General features: G+C 46.0%; 11 non-coding genes across 11 annotated transcripts; all 11 read right to left on the bottom strand.

Moving 5' to 3' along the window:
* Positions 1–1,331: 1,331 nt before the first annotated feature.
* On the bottom strand, positions 1,332–1,522 carry LOC130331942 (U2 spliceosomal RNA). The gene has a single exon (XR_008874725.1). It is a non-coding gene; the product is annotated as a U2 spliceosomal RNA (small nuclear RNA).
* A 2,097-nt stretch (positions 1,523–3,619) lies between these two features.
* LOC130331941 (U2 spliceosomal RNA) lies at positions 3,620–3,810 on the bottom strand. Its single transcript, XR_008874724.1, has one exon. It is a non-coding gene; the product is annotated as a U2 spliceosomal RNA (small nuclear RNA).
* A 2,105-nt stretch (positions 3,811–5,915) lies between these two features.
* On the bottom strand, positions 5,916–6,106 carry LOC130331940 (U2 spliceosomal RNA). The gene has a single exon (XR_008874723.1). It is a non-coding gene; the product is annotated as a U2 spliceosomal RNA (small nuclear RNA).
* A 2,104-nt stretch (positions 6,107–8,210) lies between these two features.
* LOC130331939 (U2 spliceosomal RNA) lies at positions 8,211–8,401 on the bottom strand. Its single transcript, XR_008874722.1, has one exon. It is a non-coding gene; the product is annotated as a U2 spliceosomal RNA (small nuclear RNA).
* A 2,091-nt stretch (positions 8,402–10,492) lies between these two features.
* LOC130331938 (U2 spliceosomal RNA) lies at positions 10,493–10,683 on the bottom strand. The gene has a single exon (XR_008874721.1). It is a non-coding gene; the product is annotated as a U2 spliceosomal RNA (small nuclear RNA).
* Positions 10,684–12,789: 2,106 nt separating this feature from the next.
* On the bottom strand, positions 12,790–12,980 carry LOC130331937 (U2 spliceosomal RNA). The gene has a single exon (XR_008874720.1). It is a non-coding gene; the product is annotated as a U2 spliceosomal RNA (small nuclear RNA).
* A 2,095-nt stretch (positions 12,981–15,075) lies between these two features.
* Positions 15,076–15,266, bottom strand: LOC130331936 (U2 spliceosomal RNA). Its single transcript, XR_008874719.1, has one exon. It is a non-coding gene; the product is annotated as a U2 spliceosomal RNA (small nuclear RNA).
* Positions 15,267–17,345: 2,079 nt separating this feature from the next.
* LOC130331935 (U2 spliceosomal RNA) lies at positions 17,346–17,536 on the bottom strand. Its single transcript, XR_008874718.1, has one exon. It is a non-coding gene; the product is annotated as a U2 spliceosomal RNA (small nuclear RNA).
* A 2,096-nt stretch (positions 17,537–19,632) lies between these two features.
* On the bottom strand, positions 19,633–19,823 carry LOC130331933 (U2 spliceosomal RNA). Its single transcript, XR_008874717.1, has one exon. It is a non-coding gene; the product is annotated as a U2 spliceosomal RNA (small nuclear RNA).
* Positions 19,824–21,926: 2,103 nt separating this feature from the next.
* Positions 21,927–22,117, bottom strand: LOC130331931 (U2 spliceosomal RNA). Its single transcript, XR_008874715.1, has one exon. It is a non-coding gene; the product is annotated as a U2 spliceosomal RNA (small nuclear RNA).
* A 2,093-nt stretch (positions 22,118–24,210) lies between these two features.
* Positions 24,211–24,401, bottom strand: LOC130331930 (U2 spliceosomal RNA). Its single transcript, XR_008874714.1, has one exon. It is a non-coding gene; the product is annotated as a U2 spliceosomal RNA (small nuclear RNA).
* Positions 24,402–25,916: the final 1,515 nt, after the last annotated feature.

The raw sequence follows: 25,916 nt of genomic DNA, 5'->3' as shown, positions 1-25,916 counted from the left end.
TAGTGATGTCAGTGGTATTGAGTGACATCACAGCACAGTGCTAAGGCTCCTGGGCCTGGACACAGCAGCGGCTGCAATATCTCAACGGAGAATACGTTTATATCTATGTGTGTGTGTGCGCATATATATATATATATATATATATATATATTTCTCCGCCGAAATCACTTTTAAACCCATTTCCACCTTTTTTTCCCTTCTCTTCCTCTTACTTTTTTTTCACGTTTTTTTACGTTTTTCTCCTTTTCGCCTCTTTTCTGGGCGTATTATTCTTCTTTTTCTTCTTTTTTTTCGTCTAATGCATACCCCATCAGTGCAGCAATGCTTATTCAATACCGCCAGCAGATGGAGACACTGGGGGATAATTTTCTAAGGATTTATACTGATTTTTCCTGTCTGAATTTGTCGCACAGAAAGTTGCAGGCCAAATATGTGTGACATTTCTGCGACTTTAGCTTCTAGAGCATTTTTACAACATTATACATAGGTGCTGAATACATAAAAAGCGACTGTTCAGCGACAGACAAGTCGCATCGGCTGAAAGTAGGCCAGAATGTCAGTCCATGTTGGAGCAGGTTTAGATACAGTCTAAAGCATAGATCTCAAAGTCTGTGCACAGAATTTAGCAAGGGCCTCGCACCTTCTGATGCATCAGGTAGGTGCACAATAGCATAGCCTAACCCTCTGTACTTTGGTCTATATTGATGCGGGACATAGACAGCCAGCTGATGACCAATCCATTAGTGCAATGGATGGCTGGAAGCATTTGTCTTTGCCTTTGCAATACCACAGAAGCAATGCATGGTCAATGTACAGCAATGACACACCTGTGTGAACAGCCAGGAGACCCCCCCCCCCCCCCATGTTATGTTACATAGTTACATAGTTAGTACGGTCGAAAAAAGACATATGTCCATCACGTTCAACCAGGGAATTAAGGGGTAGGGGTGTGGCGCGATATTGGGGAAGGGATGAGATTTTATATTTCTTCATAAGCATTAATCTTATTTTGTCAATTAGGAACATTCAGCACCCACCCGCTATCAAGGCAGCTGCCTATCATGTCATGCCCTACCTGCACAGGTGTGCTGGCTACTCAAATGATCCAATTAAGGAGGCCATTTAGTCAGCAGCAGCAGAAGTCCTGTGCCTGGACGCTCCAACAGGGGCCAGACACAAGCAGAAGCAGAAGCAGCAGAAGCAGCAGCAGCACCACCTTTTGTTTTTTGGCTGCAGCAGCAGCAGCAGCAAGGCCCACAGGGCTGGCTAGCTGGCTAGCCAGCAAGCAGGTAGCAATGAAAGTAGGAATCTTTCTTTTTAACCCTGTAAGGGGGTGGTGCACTGTACCCGAAGATACTGCCATATCGGGTCAATGCATAGGGCGACGGAAGCAAGCTTCGAAATCGGCCCCCGTTCTCAAAAATCCATTTAATATATGGTCCCCAGATAGGGGACGTATCAGATATTAAACTGATAAGAACAGATACTACACTTGATCTTAGCCAAAAGGCCGAGAAGCGATAACCGTGAAAGGGGCGGGCCCAACAAGGTCCCCTTCATGGGCACTATCACTGCTTGCTGTCAGGGAGGCTGCCAGACAATTTTCCATGCACACTCTGGGCTGGGGGGCAGTCAACCACCAGTACACACAGCAGAACCTAAACCCATACCATTATTGCTAAGCAGCAAGACAGGGGCCCATTGCACTCCCACGGGGCCTTTTTAAATGCAATCCATAACCCGGATTTGCCAGGAACCCTTCTTACTCCTCCTACTTGCATGTGACACTGGGCTTAGGATCTGCATAGGAAACACACACACAAGCACACACCTACCTTTGTTGCCTGCAGATGCCTCCTTGGCTGTCCCCAAACGGTATCAAACCAACACCCACGGGAAGCTGTAAGCATAGAGGACATGCCTGCACCCCATTGGACTTACCTGTGTGGGTTAAATCCGGGTTATTTGACAACCTATGGCGGTGATGGTTCTGCTCAGGCAGAGCAGTGCTGATGCTCCTCATAAAGCTGTCGCTGCTGTGAAGGTTCTAGGTGACATCACAAATCCCTTTGGTTACATACACAACAAAGCTGGGTTGTTGTTGTTTACACTCTGCAAGGCCTGTGGAAGTGAGTGACATCATAGCACTGTAGTTCTGAGGGTTCAAGATGGATGCAACAATCTCCTGTTGCTTCTATGAAGGCCGTAATAGACGACATCACCAAACAGCTCCATAGTCACATACACAGCAAAGGAGAGATGTTGTTTACACCTAGTGATGTCAGTGGTATTGAGTGACATCACAGCACAGTGCTAAGGCTCCTGGGCCTGGACACAGCAGCGGCTGCAATATCTCAACGGAGAATACGTTTATATCTATGTGTGTGTGTGCGCATATATATATATATATATATATATATATATATATATATATATATATTTCTCCGCCGAAATCACTTTTAAACCCATTTCCACCTTTTTTTCCCTTCTCTTCCTCTTACTTTTTTTTCACGTTTTTTTACGTTTTTCTCCTTTTCGCCTCTTTTCTGGGCGTATTATTCTTCTTTTTCTTCTTTTTTTTCGTCTAATGCATACCCCATCAGTGCAGCAATGCTTATTCAATACCGCCAGCAGATGGAGACACTGGGGGATAATTTTCTAAGGATTTATACTGATTTTTCCTGTCTGAATTTGTCGCACAGAAAGTTGCAGGCCAAATATGTGTGACATTTCTGCGACTTTAGCTTCTAGAGCATTTTTACAACATTATACATAGGTGCTGAATACATAAAAAGCGACTGTTCAGCGACAGACAAGTCGCATCGGCTGAAAGTAGGCCAGAATGTCAGTCCATGTTGGAGCAGGTTTAGATACAGTCTAAAGCATAGATCTCAAAGTCTGTGCACAGAATTTAGCAAGGGCCTCGCACCTTCTGATGCATCAGGTAGGTGCACAATAGCATAGCCTAACCCTCTGTACTTTGGTCTATATTGATGCGGGACATAGACAGCCAGCTGATGACCAATCCATTAGTGCAATGGATGGCTGGAAGCATTTGTCTTTGCCTTTGCAATACCACAGAAGCAATGCATGGTCAATGTACAGCAATGACACACCTGTGTGAACAGCCAGGAGACCCCCCCCCCCCCCATGTTATGTTACATAGTTACATAGTTAGTACGGTCGAAAAAAGACATATGTCCATCACGTTCAACCAGGGAATTAAGGGGTAGGGGTGTGGCGCGATATTGGGGAAGGGATGAGATTTTATATTTCTTCATAAGCATTAATCTTATTTTGTCAATTAGGAACATTCAGCACCCACCCGCTATCAAGGCAGCTGCCTATCATGTCATGCCCTACCTGCACAGGTGTGCTGGCTACTCAAATGATCCAATTAAGGAGGCCATTTAGTCAGCAGCAGCAGAAGTCCTGTGCCTGGACGCTCCAACAGGGGCCAGACACAAGCAGAAGCAGAAGCAGCAGAAGCAGCAGCAGCACCACCTTTTGTTTTTTGGCTGCAGCAGCAGCAGCAGCAAGGCCCACAGGGCTGGCTAGCTGGCTAGCCAGCAAGCAGGTAGCAATGAAAGTAGGAATCTTTCTTTTTAACCCTGTAAGGGGGTGGTGCACTGTACCCGAAGATACTGCCATATCGGGTCAATGCATAGGGCGACGGAAGCAAGCTTCGAAATCGGCCCCCGTTCTCAAAAATCCATTTAATATATGGTCCCCAGATAGGGGACGTATCAGATATTAAACTGATAAGAACAGATACTACACTTGATCTTAGCCAAAAGGCCGAGAAGCGATAACCGTGAAAGGGGCGGGCCCAACAAGGTCCCCTTCATGGGCACTATCACTGCTTGCTGTCAGGGAGGCTGCCAGACAATTTTCCATGCACACTCTGGGCTGGGGGGCAGTCAACCACCAGTACACACAGCAGAACCTAAACCCATACCATTATTGCTAAGCAGCAAGACAGGGGCCCATTGCACTCCCACGGGGCCTTTTTAAATGCAATCCATAACCCGGATTTGCCAGGAACCCTTCTTACTCCTCCTACTTGCATGTGACACTGGGCTTAGGATCTGCATAGGAAACACACACACAAGCACACACCTACCTTTGTTGCCTGCAGATGCCTCCTTGGCTGTCCCCAAACGGTATCAAACCAACACCCACGGGAAGCTGTAAGCATAGAGGACATGCCTGCACCCCATTGGACTTACCTGTGTGGGTTAAATCCGGGTTATTTGACAACCTATGGCGGTGATGGTTCTGCTCAGGCAGAGCAGTGCTGATGCTCCTCATAAAGCTGTCGCTGCTGTGAAGGTTCTAGGTGACATCACAAATCCCTTTGGTTACATACACAACAAAGCTGGGTTGTTGTTGTTTACACTCTGCAAGGCCTGTGGAAGTGAGTGACATCATAGCACTGTAGTTCTGAGGGTTCAAGATGGATGCAACAATCTCCTGTTGCTTCTATGAAGGCCATAATAGACGACATCACCAAACAGCTCCATAGTCACATACACAGCAAAGGAGAGATGTTGTTTACACCTAGTGATGTCAGTGGTATTGAGTGACATCACAGCACAGTGCTAAGGCTCCTGGGCCTGGACACAGCAGCGGCTGCAATATCTCAACGGAGAATACGTTTATATCTATGTGTGTGTGTGCGCATATATATATATATATATATATATATATATATATATATATATATATATATATATATTTCTCCGCCGAAATCACTTTTAAACCCATTTCCACCTTTTTTTCCCTTCTCTTCCTCTTACTTTTTTTTCACGTTTTTTTACGTTTTTCTCCTTTTCGCCTCTTTTCTGGGCGTATTATTCTTCTTTTTCTTCTTTTTTTTCGTCTAATGCATACCCCATCAGTGCAGCAATGCTTATTCAATACCGCCAGCAGATGGAGACACTGGGGGATAATTTTCTAAGGATTTATACTGATTTTTCCTGTCTGAATTTGTCGCACAGAAAGTTGCAGGCCAAATATGTGTGACATTTCTGCGACTTTAGCTTCTAGAGCATTTTTACAACATTATACATAGGTGCTGAATACATAAAAAGCGACTGTTCAGCGACAGACAAGTCGCATCGGCTGAAAGTAGGCCAGAATGTCAGTCCATGTTGGAGCAGGTTTAGATACAGTCTAAAGCATAGATCTCAAAGTCTGTGCACAGAATTTAGCAAGGGCCTCGCACCTTCTGATGCATCAGGTAGGTGCACAATAGCATAGCCTAACCCTCTGTACTTTGGTCTATATTGATGCGGGACATAGACAGCCAGCTGATGACCAATCCATTAGTGCAATGGATGGCTGGAAGCATTTGTCTTTGCCTTTGCAATACCACAGAAGCAATGCATGGTCAATGTACAGCAATGACACACCTGTGTGAACAGCCAGGAGACCCCCCCCCCCCATGTTATGTTACATAGTTACATAGTTAGTACGGTCGAAAAAATACATATGTCCATCACGTTCAACCAGGGAATTAAGGGGTAGGGGTGTGGCGCGATATTGGGGAAGGGATGAGATTTTATATTTCTTCATAAGCATTAATCTTATTTTGTCAATTAGGAACATTCAGCACCCACCCGCTATCAAGGCAGCTGCCTATCATGTCATGCCCTACCTGCACAGGTGTGCTGGCTACTCAAATGATCCAATTAAGGAGGCCATTTAGTCAGCAGCAGCAGAAGTCCTGTGCCTGGACGCTCCAACAGGGGCCAGACACAAGCAGAAGCAGAAGCAGCAGAAGCAGCAGCAGCACCACCTTTTGTTTTTTGGCTGCAGCAGCAGCAGCAGCAAGGCCCACAGGGCTGGCTAGCTGGCTAGCCAGCAAGCAGGTAGCAATGAAAGTAGGAATCTTTCTTTTTAACCCTGTAAGGGGGTGGTGCACTGTACCCGAAGATACTGCCATATCGGGTCAATGCATAGGGCGACGGAAGCAAGCTTCGAAATCGGCCCCCGTTCTCAAAAATCCATTTAATATATGGTCCCCAGATAGGGGACGTATCAGATATTAAACTGATAAGAACAGATACTACACTTGATCTTAGCCAAAAGGCCGAGAAGCGATAACCGTGAAAGGGGCGGGCCCAACAAGGTCCCCTTCATGGGCACTATCACTGCTTGCTGTCAGGGAGGCTGCCAGACAATTTTCCATGCACACTCTGGGCTGGGGGGCAGTCAACCACCAGTACACACAGCAGAACCTAAACCCATACCATTATTGCTAAGCAGCAAGACAGGGGCCCATTGCACTCCCACGGGGCCTTTTTAAATGCAATCCATAACCCGGATTTGCCAGGAACCCTTCTTACTCCTCCTACTTGCATGTGACACTGGGCTTAGGATCTGCATAGGAAACACACACACAAGCACACACCTACCTTTGTTGCCTGCAGATGCCTCCTTGGCTGTCCCCAAACGGTATCAAACCAACACCCACGGGAAGCTGTAAGCATAGAGGACATGCCTGCACCCCATTGGACTTACCTGTGTGGGTTAAATCCGGGTTATTTGACAACCTATGGCGGTGATGGTTCTGCTCAGGCAGAGCAGTGCTGATGCTCCTCATAAAGCTGTCGCTGCTGTGAAGGTTCTAGGTGACATCACAAATCCCTTTGGTTACATACACAACAAAGCTGGGTTGTTGTTGTTTACACTCTGCAAGGCCTGTGGAAGTGAGTGACATCATAGCACTGTAGTTCTGAGGGTTCAAGATGGATGCAACAATCTCCTGTTGCTTCTATGAAGGCCGTAATAGACGACATCACCAAACAGCTCCATAGTCACATACACAGCAAAGGAGAGATGTTGTTTACACCTAGTGATGTCAGTGGTATTGAGTGACATCACAGCACAGTGCTAAGGCTCCTGGGCCTGGACACAGCAGCGGCTGCAATATCTCAACGGAGAATACGTTTATATCTATGTGTGTGTGTGCGCATATATATATATATATATATATATATATATATATATATATATATATATATATTTCTCCGCCGAAATCACTTTTAAACCCATTTCCACCTTTTTTTCCCTTCTCTTCCTCTTACTTTTTTTTCACGTTTTTTTACGTTTTTCTCCTTTTCGCCTCTTTTCTGGGCGTATTATTCTTCTTTTTCTTCTTTTTTTTCGTCTAATGCATACCCCATCAGTGCAGCAATGCTTATTCAATACCGCCAGCAGATGGAGACACTGGGGGATAATTTTCTAAGGATTTATACTGATTTTTCCTGTCTGAATTTGTCGCACAGAAAGTTGCAGGCCAAATATGTGTGACATTTCTGCGACTTTAGCTTCTAGAGCATTTTTACAACATTATACATAGGTGCTGAATACATAAAAAGCGACTGTTCAGCGACAGACAAGTCGCATCGGCTGAAAGTAGGCCAGAATGTCAGTCCATGTTGGAGCAGGTTTAGATACAGTCTAAAGCATAGATCTCAAAGTCTGTGCACAGAATTTAGCAAGGGCCTCGCACCTTCTGATGCATCAGGTAGGTGCACAATAGCATAGCCTAACCCTCTGTACTTTGGTCTATATTGATGCGGGACATAGACAGCCAGCTGATGACCAATCCATTAGTGCAATGGATGGCTGGAAGCATTTGTCTTTGCCTTTGCAATACCACAGAAGCAATGCATGGTCAATGTACAGCAATGACACACCTGTGTGAACAGCCAGGAGACCCCCCCCCCCCCCCATGTTATGTTACATAGTTACATAGTTAGTACGGTCGAAAAAAGACATATGTCCATCACGTTCAACCAGGGAATTAAGGGGTAGGGGTGTGGCGCGATATTGGGGAAGGGATGAGATTTTATATTTCTTCATAAGCATTAATCTTATTTTGTCAATTAGGAACATTCAGCACCCACCCGCTATCAAGGCAGCTGCCTATCATGTCATGCCCTACCTGCACAGGTGTGCTGGCTACTCAAATGATCCAATTAAGGAGGCCATTTAGTCAGCAGCAGCAGAAGTCCTGTGCCTGGACGCTCCAACAGGGGCCAGACACAAGCAGAAGCAGAAGCAGCAGAAGCAGCAGCAGCACCACCTTTTGTTTTTTGGCTGCAGCAGCAGCAGCAGCAAGGCCCACAGGGCTGGCTAGCTGGCTAGCCAGCAAGCAGGTAGCAATGAAAGTAGGAATCTTTCTTTTTAACCCTGTAAGGGGGTGGTGCACTGTACCCGAAGATACTGCCATATCGGGTCAATGCATAGGGCGACGGAAGCAAGCTTCGAAATCGGCCCCCGTTCTCAAAAATCCATTTAATATATGGTCCCCAGATAGGGGACGTATCAGATATTAAACTGATAAGAACAGATACTACACTTGATCTTAGCCAAAAGGCCGAGAAGCGATAACCGTGAAAGGGGCGGGCCCAACAAGGTCCCCTTCATGGGCACTATCACTGCTTGCTGTCAGGGAGGCTGCCAGACAATTTTCCATGCACACTCTGGGCTGGGGGGCAGTCAACCACCAGTACACACAGCAGAACCTAAACCCATACCATTATTGCTAAGCAGCAAGACAGGGGCCCATTGCACTCCCACGGGGCCTTTTTAAATGCAATCCATAACCCGGATTTGCCAGGAACCCTTCTTACTCCTCCTACTTGCATGTGACACTGGGCTTAGGATCTGCATAGGAAACACACACACAAGCACACACCTACCTTTGTTGCCTGCAGATGCCTCCTTGGCTGTCCCCAAACGGTATCAAACCAACACCCACGGGAAGCTGTAAGCATAGAGGACATGCCTGCACCCCATTGGACTTACCTGTGTGGGTTAAATCCGGGTTATTTGACAACCTATGGCGGTGATGGTTCTGCTCAGGCAGAGCAGTGCTGATGCTCCTCATAAAGCTGTCGCTGCTGTGAAGGTTCTAGGTGACATCACAAATCCCTTTGGTTACATACACAACAAAGCTGGGTTGTTGTTGTTTACACTCTGCAAGGCCTGTGGAAGTGAGTGACATCATAGCACTGTAGTTCTGAGGGTTCAAGATGGATGCAACAATCTCCTGTTGCTTCTATGAAGGCCGTAATAGACGACATCACCAAACAGCTCCATAGTCACATACACAGCAAAGGAGAGATGTTGTTTACACCTAGTGATGTCAGTGGTATTGAGTGACATCACAGCACAGTGCTAAGGCTCCTGGGCCTGGACACAGCAGCGGCTGCAATATCTCAACGGAGAATACGTTTATATCTATGTGTGTGTGTGCGCATATATATATATATATATATATATATATATATATATATATATTTCTCCGCCGAAATCACTTTTAAACCCATTTCCACCTTTTTTTCCCTTCTCTTCCTCTTACTTTTTTTTCACGTTTTTTTACGTTTTTCTCCTTTTCGCCTCTTTTCTGGGCGTATTATTCTTCTTTTTCTTCTTTTTTTTCGTCTAATGCATACCCCATCAGTGCAGCAATGCTTATTCAATACCGCCAGCAGATGGAGACACTGGGGGATAATTTTCTAAGGATTTATACTGATTTTTCCTGTCTGAATTTGTCGCACAGAAAGTTGCAGGCCAAATATGTGTGACATTTCTGCGACTTTAGCTTCTAGAGCATTTTTACAACATTATACATAGGTGCTGAATACATAAAAAGCGACTGTTCAGCGACAGACAAGTCGCATCGGCTGAAAGTAGGCCAGAATGTCAGTCCATGTTGGAGCAGGTTTAGATACAGTCTAAAGCATAGATCTCAAAGTCTGTGCACAGAATTTAGCAAGGGCCTCGCACCTTCTGATGCATCAGGTAGGTGCACAATAGCATAGCCTAACCCTCTGTACTTTGGTCTATATTGATGCGGGACATAGACAGCCAGCTGATGACCAATCCATTAGTGCAATGGATGGCTGGAAGCATTTGTCTTTGCCTTTGCAATACCACAGAAGCAATGCATGGTCAATGTACAGCAATGACACACCTGTGTGAACAGCCAGGAGACCCCCCCCCCCCATGTTATGTTACATAGTTACATAGTTAGTACGGTCGAAAAAAGACATATGTCCATCACGTTCAACCAGGGAATTAAGGGGTAGGGGTGTGGCGCGATATTGGGGAAGGGATGAGATTTTATATTTCTTTATAAGCATTAATCTTATTTTGTCAATTAGGAACATTCAGCACCCACCCGCTATCAAGGCAGCTGCCTATCATGTCATGCCCTACCTGCACAGGTGTGCTGGCTACTCAAATGATCCAATTAAGGAGGCCATTTAGTCAGCAGCAGCAGAAGTCCTGTGCCTGGACGCTCCAACAGGGGCCAGACACAAGCAGAAGCAGAAGCAGCAGAAGCAGCAGCAGCACCACCTTTTGTTTTTTGGCTGCAGCAGCAGCAGCAGCAAGGCCCACAGGGCTGGCTAGCTGGCTAGCCAGCAAGCAGGTAGCAATGAAAGTAGGAATCTTTCTTTTTAACCCTGTAAGGGGGTGGTGCACTGTACCCGAAGATACTGCCATATCGGGTCAATGCATAGGGCGACGGAAGCAAGCTTCGAAATCGGCCCCCGTTCTCAAAAATCCATTTAATATATGGTCCCCAGATAGGGGACGTATCAGATATTAAACTGATAAGAACAGATACTACACTTGATCTTAGCCAAAAGGCCGAGAAGCGATAACCGTGAAAGGGGCGGGCCCAACAAGGTCCCCTTCATGGGCACTATCACTGCTTGCTGTCAGGGAGGCTGCCAGACAATTTTCCATGCACACTCTGGGCTGGGGGGCAGTCAACCACCAGTACACACAGCAGAACCTAAACCCATACCATTATTGCTAAGCAGCAAGACAGGGGCCCATTGCACTCCCACGGGGCCTTTTTAAATGCAATCCATAACCCGGATTTGCCAGGAACCCTTCTTACTCCTCCTACTTGCATGTGACACTGGGCTTAGGATCTGCATAGGAAACACACACACAAGCACACACCTACCTTTGTTGCCTGCAGATGCCTCCTTGGCTGTCCCCAAACGGTATCAAACCAACACCCACGGGAAGCTGTAAGCATAGAGGACATGCCTGCACCCCATTGGACTTACCTGTGTGGGTTAAATCCGGGTTATTTGACAACCTATGGCGGTGATGGTTCTGCTCAGGCAGAGCAGTGCTGATGCTCCTCATAAAGCTGTCGCTGCTGTGAAGGTTCTAGGTGACATCACAAATCCCTTTGGTTACATACACAACAAAGCTGGGTTGTTGTTGTTTACACTCTGCAAGGCCTGTGGAAGTGAGTGACATCATAGCACTGTAGTTCTGAGGGTTCAAGATGGATGCAACAATCTCCTGTTGCTTCTATGAAGGCCGTAATAGACGACATCACCAAACAGCTCCATAGTCACATACACAGCAAAGGAGAGATGTTGTTTACACCTAGTGATGTCAGTGGTATTGAGTGACATCACAGCACAGTGCTAAGGCTCCTGGGCCTGGACACAGCAGCGGCTGCAATATCTCAACGGAGAATACGTTTATATCTATGTGTGTGTGTGCGCATATATATATATATATATATATATATATATATATATATATATATATATATATATTTCTCCGCCGAAATCACTTTTAAACCCATTTCCACCTTTTTTTCCCTTCTCTTCCTCTTACTTTTTTTTCACGTTTTTTTACGTTTTTCTCCTTTTCGCCTCTTTTCTGGGCGTATTATTCTTCTTTTTCTTCTTTTTTTTCGTCTAATGCATACCCCATCAGTGCAGCAATGCTTATTCAATACCGCCAGCAGATGGAGACACTGGGGGATAATTTTCTAAGGATTTATACTGATTTTTCCTGTCTGAATTTGTCGCACAGAAAGTTGCAGGCCAAATATGTGTGACATTTCTGCGACTTTAGCTTCTAGAGCATTTTTACAACATTATACATAGGTGCTGAATACATAAAAAGCGACTGTTCAGCGACAGACAAGTCGCATCGGCTGAAAGTAGGCCAGAATGTCAGTCCATGTTGGAGCAGGTTTAGATACAGTCTAAAGCATAGATCTCAAAGTCTGTGCACAGAATTTAGCAAGGGCCTCGCACCTTCTGATGCATCAGGTAGGTGCACAATAGCATAGCCTAACCCTCTGTACTTTGGTCTATATTGATGCGGGACATAGACAGCCAGCTGATGACCAATCCATTAGTGCAATGGATGGCTGGAAGCATTTGTCTTTGCCTTTGCAATACCACAGAAGCAATGCATGGTCAATGTACAGCAATGACACACCTGTGTGAACAGCCAGGAGACCCCCCCCCCCCCCCATGTTATGTTACATAGTTACATAGTTAGTACGGTCGAAAAAAGACATATGTCCATCACGTTCAACCAGGGAATTAAGGGGTAGGGGTGTGGCGCGATATTGGGGAAGGGATGAGATTTTATATTTCTTCATAAGCATTAATCTTATTTTGTCAATTAGGAACATTCAGCACCCACCCGCTATCAAGGCAGCTGCCTATCATGTCATGCCCTACCTGCACAGGTGTGCTGGCTACTCAAATGATCCAATTAAGGAGGCCATTTAGTCAGCAGCAGCAGAAGTCCTGTGCCTGGACGCTCCAACAGGGGCCAGACACAAGCAGAAGCAGAAGCAGCAGAAGCAGCAGCAGCACCACCTTTTGTTTTTTGGCTGCAGCAGCAGCAGCAGCAAGGCCCACAGGGCTGGCTAGCTGGCTAGCCAGCAAGCAGGTAGCAATGAAAGTAGGAATCTTTCTTTTTAACCCTGTAAGGGGGTGGTGCACTGTACCCGAAGATACTGCCATATCGGGTCAATGCATAGGGCGACGGAAGCAAGCTTCGAAATCGGCCCCCGTTCTCAAAAATCCATTTAATATATGGTCCCCAGATAGGGGACGTATCAGATATTAAACTGATAAGAACAGATACTACACTTGATCTTAGCCAAAAGGCCGAGAAGCGATAACCGTGAAAGGGGCGGGCCCAACAAGGTCCCCTTCATGGGCACTATCACTGCTTGCTGTCAGGGAGGCTGCCAGACAATTTTCCATGCACACTCTGGGCTGGGGGGCAGTCAACCACCAGTACACACAGCAGAACCTAAACCCATACCATTATTGCTAAGCAGCAAGACAGGGGCCCATTGCACTCCCACGGGGCCTTTTTAAATGCAATCCATAACCCGGATTTGCCAGGCACCCTTCTTACTCCTCCTACTTGCATGTGACACTGGGCTTAGGATCTGCATAGGAAACACACACACAAGCACACACCTACCTTTGTTGCCTGCAGATGCCTCCTTGGCTGTCCCCAAACGGTATCAAACCAACACCCACGGGAAGCTGTAAGCATAGAGGACATGCCTGCACCCCATTGGACTTACCTGTGTGGGTTAAATCCGGGTTATTTGACAACCTATGGCGGTGATGGTTCTGCTCAGGCAGAGCAGTGCTGATGCTCCTCATAAAGCTGTCGCTGCTGTGAAGGTTCTAGGTGACATCACAAATCCCTTTGGTTACATACACAACAAAGCTGGGTTGTTGTTGTTTACACTCTGCAAGGCCTGTGGAAGTGAGTGACATCATAGCACTGTAGTTCTGAGGGTTCAAGATGGATGCAACAATCTCCTGTTGCTTCTATGAAGGCCGTAATAGACGACATCACCAAACAGCTCCATAGTCACATACACAGCAAAGGAGAGATGTTGTTTACACCTAGTGATGTCAGTGGTATTGAGTGACATCACAGCACAGTGCTAAGGCTCCTGGGCCTGGACACAGCAGCGGCTGCAATATCTCAACGGAGAATACGTTTATATCTATGTGTGTGTGTGCGCATATATATATATATATATATATATATATATATATATATATATATTTCTCCGCCGAAATCACTTTTAAACCCATTTCCACCTTTTTTTCCCTTCTCTTCCTCTTACTTTTTTTTCACGTTTTTTTACGTTTTTCTCCTTTTCGCCTCTTTTCTGGGCATATTATTCTTCTTTTTCTTCTTTTTTTTCGTCTAATGCATACCCCATCAGTGCAGCAATGCTTATTCAATACCGCCAGCAGATGGAGACACTGGGGGATAATTTTCTAAGGATTTATACTGATTTTTCCTGTCTGAATTTGTCGCACAGAAAGTTGCAGGCCAAATATGTGTGACATTTCTGCGACTTTAGCTTCTAGAGCATTTTTACAACATTATACATAGGTGCTGAATACATAAAAAGCGACTGTTCAGCGACAGACAAGTCGCATCGGCTGAAAGTAGGCCAGAATGTCAGTCCATGTTGGAGCAGGTTTAGATACAGTCTAAAGCATAGATCTCAAAGTCTGTGCACAGAATTTAGCAAGGGCCTCGCACCTTCTGATGCATCAGGTAGGTGCACAATAGCATAGCCTAACCCTCTGTACTTTGGTCTATATTGATGCGGGACATAGACAGCCAGCTGATGACCAATCCATTAGTGCAATGGATGGCTGGAAGCATTTGTCTTTGCCTTTGCAATACCACAGAAGCAATGCATGGTCAATGTACAGCAATGACACACCTGTGTGAACAGCCAGGAGACCCCCCCCCCCCCCATGTTATGTTACATAGTTACATAGTTAGTACGGTCGAAAAAAGACATATGTCCATCACGTTCAACCAGGGAATTAAGGGGTAGGGGTGTGGCGCGATATTGGGGAAGGGATGAGATTTTATATTTCTTCATAAGCATTAATCTTATTTTGTCAATTAGGAACATTCAGCACCCACCCGCTATCAAGGCAGCTGCCTATCATGTCATGCCCTACCTGCACAGGTGTGCTGGCTACTCAAATGATCCAATTAAGGAGGCCATTTAGTCAGCAGCAGCAGAAGTCCTGTGCCTGGACGCTCCAACAGGGGCCAGACACAAGCAGAAGCAGAAGCAGCAGAAGCAGCAGCAGCACCACCTTTTGTTTTTTGGCTGCAGCAGCAGCAGCAGCAAGGCCCACAGGGCTGGCTAGCTGGCTAGCCAGCAAGCAGGTAGCAATGAAAGTAGGAATCTTTCTTTTTAACCCTGTAAGGGGGTGGTGCACTGTACCCGAAGATACTGCCATATCGGGTCAATGCATAGGGCGACGGAAGCAAGCTTCGAAATCGGCCCCCGTTCTCAAAAATCCATTTAATATATGGTCCCCAGATAGGGGACGTATCAGATATTAAACTGATAAGAACAGATACTACACTTGATCTTAGCCAAAAGGCCGAGAAGCGATAACCGTGAAAGGGGCGGGCCCAACAAGGTCCCCTTCATGGGCACTATCACTGCTTGCTGTCAGGGAGGCTGCCAGACAATTTTCCATGCACACTCTGGGCTGGGGGGCAGTCAACCACCAGTACACACAGCAGAACCTAAACCCATACCATTATTGCTAAGCAGCAAGACAGGGGCCCATTGCACTCCCACGGGGCCTTTTTAAATGCAATCCATAACCCGGATTTGCCAGGAACCCTTCTTACTCCTCCTACTTGCATGTGACACTGGGCTTAGGATCTGCATAGGAAACACACACACAAGCACACACCTACCTTTGTTGCCTGCAGATGCCTCCTTGGCTGTCCCCAAACGGTATCAAACCAACACCCACGGGAAGCTGTAAGCATAGAGGACATGCCTGCACCCCATTGGACTTACCTGTGTGGGTTAAATCCGGGTTATTTGACAACCTATGGCGGTGATGGTTCTGCTCAGGCAGAGCAGTGCTGATGCTCCTCATAAAGCTGTCGCTGCTGTGAAGGTTCTAGGTGACATCACAAATCCCTTTGGTTACATACACAACAAAGCTGGGTTGTTGTTGTTTACACTCTGCAAGGCCTGTGGAAGTGAGTGACATCATAGCACTGTAGTTCTGAGGGTTCAAGATGGATGCAACAATCTCCTGTTGCTTCTATGAAGGCCGTAATAGACGACATCACCAAACAGCTCCATAGTCACATACACAGCAAAGGAGAGATGTTGTTTACACCTAGTGATGTCAGTGGTATTGAGTGACATCACAGCACAGTGCTAAGGCTCCTGGGCCTGGACACAGCAGCGGCTGCAATATCTCAACGGAGAGTACGTTTATATCTATGTGTGTGTGTGCGCATATATATATATATATATATATATATATATATATTCTCCGCCGAAATCACTTTTAAACCCATTTCCACCTTTTTTTCCCTTCTCTTCCTCTTACTTTTTTTTCACGTTTTTTTACGTTTTTCTCCTTTTCGCCTCTTTTCTGGGCGTATTATTCTTCTTTTTCTTCTTTTTTTTCGTCTAATGCATACCCCATCAGTGCAGCAATGCTTATTCAATACCGCCAGCAGATGGAGACACTGGGGGATAATTTTCTAAGGATTTATACTGATTTTTCCTGTCTGAATTTGTCGCACAGAAAGTTGCAGGCCAAATATGTGTGACATTTCTGCGACTTTAGCTTCTAGAGCATTTTTACAACATTATACATAGGTGCTGAATACATAAAAAGCGACTGTTCAGCGACAGACAAGTCGCATCGGCTGAAAGTAGGCCAGAATGTCAGTCCATGTTGGAGCAGGTTTAGATACAGTCTAAAGCATAGATCTCAAAGTCTGTGCACAGAATTTAGCAAGGGCCTCGCACCTTCTGATGCATCAGGTAGGTGCACAATAGCATAGCCTAACCCTCTGTACTTTGGTCTATATTGATGCGGGACATAGACAGCCAGCTGATGACCAATCCATTAGTGCAATGGATGGCTGGAAGCATTTGTCTTTGCCTTTGCAATACCACAGAAGCAATGCATGGTCAATGTACAGCAATGACACACCTGTGTGAACAGCCAGGAGACCCCCCCCCCCCCCCATGTTATGTTACATAGTTACATAGTTAGTACGGTCGAAAAAAGACATATGTCCATCACGTTCAACCAGGGAATTAAGGGGTAGGGGTGTGGCGCGATATTGGGGAAGGGATGAGATTTTATATTTCTTCATAAGCATTAATCTTATTTTGTCAATTAGGAACATTCAGCACCCACCCGCTATCAAGGCAGCTGCCTATCATGTCATGCCCTACCTGCACAGGTGTGCTGGCTACTCAAATGATCCAATTAAGGAGGCCATTTAGTCAGCAGCAGCAGAAGTCCTGTGCCTGGACGCTCCAACAGGGGCCAGACACAAGCAGAAGCAGAAGCAGCAGAAGCAGCAGCAGCACCACCTTTTGTTTTTTGGCTGCAGCAGCAGCAAGGCCCACAGGGCTGGCTAGCTGGCTAGCCAGCAAGCAGGTAGCAATGAAAGTAGGAATCTTTCTTTTTAACCCTGTAAGGGGGTGGTGCACTGTACCCGAAGATACTGCCATATCGGGTCAATGCATAGGGCGACGGAAGCAAGCTTCGAAATCGGCCCCCGTTCTCAAAAATCCATTTAATATATGGTCCCCAGATAGGGGACGTATCAGATATTAAACTGATAAGAACAGATACTACACTTGATCTTAGCCAAAAGGCCGAGAAGCGATAACCGTGAAAGGGGCGGGCCCAACAAGGTCCCCTTCATGGGCACTATCACTGCTTGCTGTCAGGGAGGCTGCCAGACAATTTTCCATGCACACTCTGGGCTGGGGGGCAGTCAACCACCAGTACACACAGCAGAACCTAAACCCATACCATTATTGCTAAGCAGCAAGACAGGGGCCCATTGCACTCCCACGGGGCCTTTTTAAATGCAATCCATAACCCGGATTTGCCAGGAACCCTTCTTACTCCTCCTACTTGCATGTGACACTGGGCTTAGGATCTGCATAGGAAACACACACACAAGCACACACCTACCTTTGTTGCCTGCAGATGCCTCCTTGGCTGTCCCCAAACGGTATCAAACCAACACCCACGGGAAGCTGTAAGCATAGAGGACATGCCTGCACCCCATTGGACTTACCTGTGTGGGTTAAATCCGGGTTATTTGACAACCTATGGCGGTGATGGTTCTGCTCAGGCAGAGCAGTGCTGATGCTCCTCATAAAGCTGTCGCTGCTGTGAAGGTTCTAGGTGACATCACAAATCCCTTTGGTTACATACACAACAAAGCTGGGTTGTTGTTGTTTACACTCTGCAAGGCCTGTGGAAGTGAGTGACATCATAGCACTGTAGTTCTGAGGGTTCAAGATGGATGCAACAATCTCCTGTTGCTTCTATGAAGGCCGTAATAGACGACATCACCAAACAGCTCCATAGTCACATACACAGCAAAGGAGAGATGTTGTTTACACCTAGTGATGTCAGTGGTATTGAGTGACATCACAGCACAGTGCTAAGGCTCCTGGGCCTGGACACAGCAGCGGCTGCAATATCTCAACGGAGAATACGTTTATATCTATGTGTGTGTGTGCGCATATATATATATATATATATATATATATATATATATATATATATATTTCTCCGCCGAAATCACTTTTAAACCCATTTCCACCTTTTTTTCCCTTCTCTTCCTCTTACTTTTTTTTCACGTTTTTTTACGTTTTTCTCCTTTTCGCCTCTTTTCTGGGCGTATTATTCTTCTTTTTCTTCTTTTTTTTCGTCTAATGCATACCCCATCAGTGCAGCAATGCTTATTCAATACCGCCAGCAGATGGAGACACTGGGGGATAATTTTCTAAGGATTTATACTGATTTTTCCTGTCTGAATTTGTCGCACAGAAAGTTGCAGGCCAAATATGTGTGACATTTCTGCGACTTTAGCTTCTAGAGCATTTTTACAACATTATACATAGGTGCTGAATACATAAAAAGCGACTGTTCAGCGACAGACAAGTCGCATCGGCTGAAAGTAGGCCAGAATGTCAGTCCATGTTGGAGCAGGTTTAGATACAGTCTAAAGCATAGATCTCAAAGTCTGTGCACAGAATTTAGCAAGGGCCTCGCACCTTCTGATGCATCAGGTAGGTGCACAATAGCATAGCCTAACCCTCTGTACTTTGGTCTATATTGATGCGGGACATAGACAGCCAGCTGATGACCAATCCATTAGTGCAATGGATGGCTGGAAGCATTTGTCTTTGCCTTTGCAATACCACAGAAGCAATGCATGGTCAATGTACAGCAATGACACACCTGTGTGAACAGCCAGGAGACCCCCCCCCCCCCATGTTATGTTACATAGTTACATAGTTAGTACGGTCGAAAAAAGACATATGTCCATCACGTTCAACCAGGGAATTAAGGGGTAGGGGTGTGGCGCGATATTGGGGAAGGGATGAGATTTTATATTTCTTCATAAGCATTAATCTTATTTTGTCAATTAGGAACATTCAGCACCCACCCGCTATCAAGGCAGCTGCCTATCATGTCATGCCCTACCTGCACAGGTGTGCTGGCTACTCAAATGATCCAATTAAGGAGGCCATTTAGTCAGCAGCAGCAGAAGTCCTGTGCCTGGACGCTCCAACAGGGGCCAGACACAAGCAGAAGCAGAAGCAGCAGAAGCAGCAGCAGCACCACCTTTTGTTTTTTGGCTGCAGCAGCAGCAGCAGCAAGGCCCACAGGGCTGGCTAGCTGGCTAGCCAGCAAGCAGGTAGCAATGAAAGTAGGAATCTTTCTTTTTAACCCTGTAAGGGGGTGGTGCACTGTACCCGAAGATACTGCCATATCGGGTCAATGCATAGGGCGACGGAAGCAAGCTTCGAAATCGGCCCCCGTTCTCAAAAATCCATTTAATATATGGTCCCCAGATAGGGGACGTATCAGATATTAAACTGATAAGAACAGATACTACACTTGATCTTAGCCAAAAGGCCGAGAAGCGATAACCGTGAAAGGGGCGGGCCCAACAAGGTCCCCTTCATGGGCACTATCACTGCTTGCTGTCAGGGAGGCTGCCAGACAATTTTCCATGCACACTCTGGGCTGGGGGGCAGTCAACCACCAGTACACACAGCAGAACCTAAACCCATACCATTATTGCTAAGCAGCAAGACAGGGGCCCATTGCACTCCCACGGGGCCTTTTTAAATGCAATCCATAACCCGGATTTGCCAGGAACCCTTCTTACTCCTCCTACTTGCATGTGACACTGGGCTTAGGATCTGCATAGGAAACACACACACAAGCACACACCTACCTTTGTTGCCTGCAGATGCCTCCTTGGCTGTCCCCAAACGGTATCAAACCAACACCCACGGGAAGCTGTAAGCATAGAGGACATGCCTGCACCCCATTGGACTTACCTGTGTGGGTTAAATCCGGGTTATTTGACAACCTATGGCGGTGATGGTTCTGCTCAGGCAGAGCAGTGCTGATGCTCCTCATAAAGCTGTCGCTGCTGTGAAGGTTCTAGGTGACATCACAAATCCCTTTGGTTACATACACAACAAAGCTGGGTTGTTGTTGTTTACACTCTGCAAGGCCTGTGGAAGTGAGTGACATCATAGCACTGTAGTTCTGAGGGTTCAAGATGGATGCAACAATCTCCTGTTGCTTCTATGAAGGCCGTAATAGACGACATCACCAAACAGCTCCATAGTCACATACACAGCAAAGGAGAGATGTTGTTTACACCTAGTGATGTCAGTGGTATTGAGTGACATCACAGCACAGTGCTAAGGCTCCTGGGCCTGGACACAGCAGCGGCTGCAATATCTCAACGGAGAATACGTTTATATCTATGTGTGTGTGTGCGCATATATATATATATATATATATATATATATATATATATATATATATATATATTTCTCCGCCGAAATCACTTTTAAACCCATTTCCACCTTTTTTTCCCTTCTCTTCCTCTTACTTTTTTTTCACGTTTTTTTACGTTTTTCTCCTTTTCGCCTCTTTTCTGGGCGTATTATTCTTCTTTTTCTTCTTTTTTTTCGTCTAATGCATACCCCATCAGTGCAGCAATGCTTATTCAATACCGCCAGCAGATGGAGACACTGGGGGATAATTTTCTAAGGATTTATACTGATTTTTCCTGTCTGAATTTGTCGCACAGAAAGTTGCAGGCCAAATATGTGTGACATTTCTGCGACTTTAGCTTCTAGAGCATTTTTACAACATTATACATAGGTGCTGAATACATAAAAAGCGACTGTTCAGCGACAGACAAGTCGCATCGGCTGAAAGTAGGCCAGAATGTCAGTCCATGTTGGAGCAGGTTTAGATACAGTCTAAAGCATAGATCTCAAAGTCTGTGCACAGAATTTAGCAAGGGCCTCGCACCTTCTGATGCATCAGGTAGGTGCACAATAGCATAGCCTAACCCTCTGTACTTTGGTCTATATTGATGCGGGACATAGACAGCCAGCTGATGACCAATCCATTAGTGCAATGGATGGCTGGAAGCATTTGTCTTTGCCTTTGCAATACCACAGAAGCAATGCATGGTCAATGTACAGCAATGACACACCTGTGTGAACAGCCAGGAGACCCCCCCCCCCCCCATGTTATGTTACATAGTTACATAGTTAGTACGGTCGAAAAAAGACATATGTCCATCACGTTCAACCAGGGAATTAAGGGGTAGGGGTGTGGCGCGATATTGGGGAAGGGATGAGATTTTATATTTCTTCATAAGCATTAATCTTATTTTGTTAATTAGGAACATTCAGCACCCACCCGCTATCAAGGCAGCTGCCTATCATGTCATGCCCTACCTGCACAGGTGTGCTGGCTACTCAAATGATCCAATTAAGGAGGCCATTTAGTCAGCAGCAGCAGAAGTCCTGTGCCTGGACGCTCCAACAGGGGCCAGACACAAGCAGAAGCAGAAGCAGCAGAAGCAGCAGCAGCACCACCTTTTGTTTTTTGGCTGCAGCAGCAGCAGCAGCAAGGCCCACAGGGCTGGCTAGCTGGCTAGCCAGCAAGCAGGTAGCAATGAAAGTAGGAATCTTTCTTTTTAACCCTGTAAGGGGGTGGTGCACTGTACCCGAAGATACTGCCATATCGGGTCAATGCATAGGGCGACGGAAGCAAGCTTCGAAATCGGCCCCCGTTCTCAAAAATCCATTTAATATATGGTCCCCAGATAGGGGACGTATCAGATATTAAACTGATAAGAACAGATACTACACTTGATCTTAGCCAAAAGGCCGAGAAGCGATAACCGTGAAAGGGGCGGGCCCAACAAGGTCCCCTTCATGGGCACTATCACTGCTTGCTGTCAGGGAGGCTGCCAGACAATTTTCCATGCACACTCTGGGCTGGGGGGCAGTCAACCACCAGTACACACAGCAGAACCTAAACCCATACCATTATTGCTAAGCAGCAAGACAGGGGCCCATTGCACTCCCACGGGGCCTTTTTAAATGCAATCCATAACCCGGATTTGCCAGGAACCCTTCTTACTCCTCCTACTTGCATGTGACACTGGGCTTAGGATCTGCATAGGAAACACACACACAAGCACACACCTACCTTTGTTGCCTGCAGATGCCTCCTTGGCTGTCCCCAAACGGTATCAAACCAACACCCACGGGAAGCTGTAAGCATAGAGGACATGCCTGCACCCCATTGGACTTACCTGTGTGGGTTAAATCCGGGTTATTTGACAACCTATGGCGGTGATGGTTCTGCTCAGGCAGAGCAGTGCTGATGCTCCTCATAAAGCTGTCGCTGCTGTGAAGGTTCTAGGTGACATCACAAATCCCTTTGGTTACATACACAACAAAGCTGGGTTGTTGTTGTTTACACTCTGCAAGGCCTGTGGAAGTGAGTGACATCATAGCACTGTAGTTCTGAGGGTTCAAGATGGATGCAACAATCTCCTGTTGCTTCTATGAAGGCCGTAATAGACGACATCACCAAACAGCTCCATAGTCACATACACAGCAAAGGAGAGATGTTGTTTACACCTAGTGATGTCAGTGGTATTGAGTGACATCACAGCACAGTGCTAAGGCTCCTGGGCCTGGACACAGCAGCGGCTGCAATATCTCAACGGAGAATACGTTTATATCTATGTGTGTGTGTGCGCATATATATATATATATATATATATATATATATATATATATTTCTCCGCCGAAATCACTTTTAAACCCATTTCCACCTTTTTTTCCCTTCTCTTCCTCTTACTTTTTTTTCACGTTTTTTTACGTTTTTCTCCTTTTCGCCTCTTTTCTGGGCGTATTATTCTTCTTTTTCTTCTTTTTTTTCGTCTAATGCATACCCCATCAGTGCAGCAATGCTTATTCAATACCGCCAGCAGATGGAGACACTGGGGGATAATTTTCTAAGGATTTATACTGATTTTTCCTGTCTGAATTTGTCGCACAGAAAGTTGCAGGCCAAATATGTGTGACATTTCTGCGACTTTAGCTTCTAGAGCATTTTTACAACATTATACATAGGTGCTGAATACATAAAAAGCGACTGTTCAGCGACAGACAAGTCGCATCGGCTGAAAGTAGGCCAGAATGTCAGTCCATGTTGGAGCAGGTTTAGATACAGTCTAAAGCATAGATCTCAAAGTCTGTGCACAGAATTTAGCAAGGGCCTCGCACCTTCTGATGCATCAGGTAGGTGCACAATAGCATAGCCTAACCCTCTGTACTTTGGTCTATATTGATGCGGGACATAGACAGCCAGCTGATGACCAATCCATTAGTGCAATGGATGGCTGGAAGCATTTGTCTTTGCCTTTGCAATACCACAGAAGCAATGCATGGTCAATGTACAGCAATGACACACCTGTGTGAACAGCCAGGAGACCCCCCCCCCCCCATGTTATGTTACATAGTTACATAGTTAGTACGGTCGAAAAAAGACATATGTCCATCACGTTCAACCAGGGAATTAAGGGGTAGGGGTGTGGCGCGATATTGGGGAAGGGATGAGATTTTATATTTCTTCATAAGCATTAATCTTATTTTGTCAATTAGGAACATTCAGCACCCACCCGCTATCAAGGCAGCTGCCTATCATGTCATGCCCTACCTGCACAGGTGTGCTGGCTACTCAAATGATCCAATTAAGGAGGCCATTTAGTCAGCAGCAGCAGAAGTCCTGTGCCTGGACGCTCCAACAGGGGCCAGACACAAGCAGAAGCAGAAGCAGCAGAAGCAGCAGCAGCACCACCTTTTGTTTTTTGGCTGCAGCAGCAGCAGCAGCAGCAAGGCCCACAGGGCTGGCTAGCTGGCTAGCCAGCAAGCAGGTAGCAATGAAAGTAGGAATCTTTCTTTTTAACCCTGTAAGGGGGTGGTGCACTGTACCCGAAGATACTGCCATATCGGGTCAATGCATAGGGCGACGGAAGCAAGCTTCGAAATCGGCCCCCGTTCTCAAAAATCCATTTAATATATGGTCCCCAGATAGGGGACGTATCAGATATTAAACTGATAAGAACAGATACTACACTTGATCTTAGCCAAAAGGCCGAGAAGCGATAACCGTGAAAGGGGCGGGCCCAACAAGGTCCCCTTCATGGGCACTATCACTGCTTGCTGTCAGGGAGGCTGCCAGACAATTTTCCATGCACACTCTGGGCTGGGGGGCAGTCAACCACCAGTACACACAGCAGAACCTAAACCCATACCATTATTGCTAAGCAGCAAGACAGGGGCCCATTGCACTCCCACGGGGCCTTTTTAAATGCAATCCATAACCCGGATTTGCCAGGAACCCTTCTTACTCCTCCTACTTGCATGTGACACTGGGCTTAGGATCTGCATAGGAAACACACACACAAGCACACACCTACCTTTGTTGCCTGCAGATGCCTCCTTGGCTGTCCCCAAACGGTATCAAACCAACACCCACGGGAAGCTGTAAGCATAGAGGACATGCCTGCACCCCATTGGACTTACCTGTGTGGGTTAAATCCGGGTTATTTGACAACCTATGGCGGTGATGGTTCTGCTCAGGCAGAGCAGTGCTGATGCTCCTCATAAAGCTGTCGCTGCTGTGAAGGTTCTAGGTGACATCACAAATCCCTTTGGTTACATACACAACAAAGCTGGGTTGTTGTTGTTTACACTCTGCAAGGCCTGTGGAAGTGAGTGACATCATAGCACTGTAGTTCTGAGGGTTCAAGATGGATGCAACAATCTCCTGTTGCTTCTATGAAGGCCGTAATAGACGACATCACCAAACAGCTCCATAGTCACATACACAGCAAAGGAGAGATGTTGTTTACACCTAGTGATGTCAGTGGTATTGAGTGACATCACAGCACAGTGCTAAGGCTCCTGGGCCTGGCCACAGCAGCGGCTGCAATATCTCAACGGAGAATACGTTTATATCTATGTGTGTGTGTGCGCATATATATATATATATATATATATATATATATATATATATATTTCTCCGCCGAAATCACTTTTAAACCCATTTCCACCTTTTTTTCCCTTCTCTTCCTCTTACTTTTTTTTCACGTTTTTTTACGTTTTTCTCCTTTTCGCCTCTTTTCTGGGCGTATTATTCTTCTTTTTCTTCTTTTTTTTCGTCTAATGCATACCCCATCAGTGCAGCAATGCTTATTCAATACCGCCAGCAGATGGAGACACTGGGGGATAATTTTCTAAGGATTTATACTGATTTTTCCTGTCTGAATTTGTCGCACAGAAAGTTGCAGGCCAAATATGTGTGACATTTCTGCGACTTTAGCTTCTAGAGCATTTTTACAACATTATACATAGGTGCTGAATACATAAAAAGCGACTGTTCAGCGACAGACAAGTCGCATCGGCTGAAAGTAGGCCAGAATGTCAGTCCATGTTGGAGCAGGTTTAGATACAGTCTAAAGCATAGATCTCAAAGTCTGTGCACAGAATTTAGCAAGGGCCTCGCACCTTCTGATGCATCAGGTAGGTGCACAATAGCATAGCCTAACCCTCTGTACTTTGGTCTATATTGATGCGGGACATAGACAGCCAGCTGATGACCAATCCATTAGTGCAATGG

Source organism: Hyla sarda, unplaced genomic scaffold (genome assembly GCF_029499605.1).
Source record: "Hyla sarda isolate aHylSar1 unplaced genomic scaffold, aHylSar1.hap1 scaffold_360, whole genome shotgun sequence".
NCBI lineage: Eukaryota > Metazoa > Chordata > Amphibia > Anura > Hylidae > Hyla > Hyla sarda.
The sequence above is the reverse complement of the archived record's forward strand: the minus strand, read 5'-3'. Positions and strand labels throughout refer to the sequence as shown.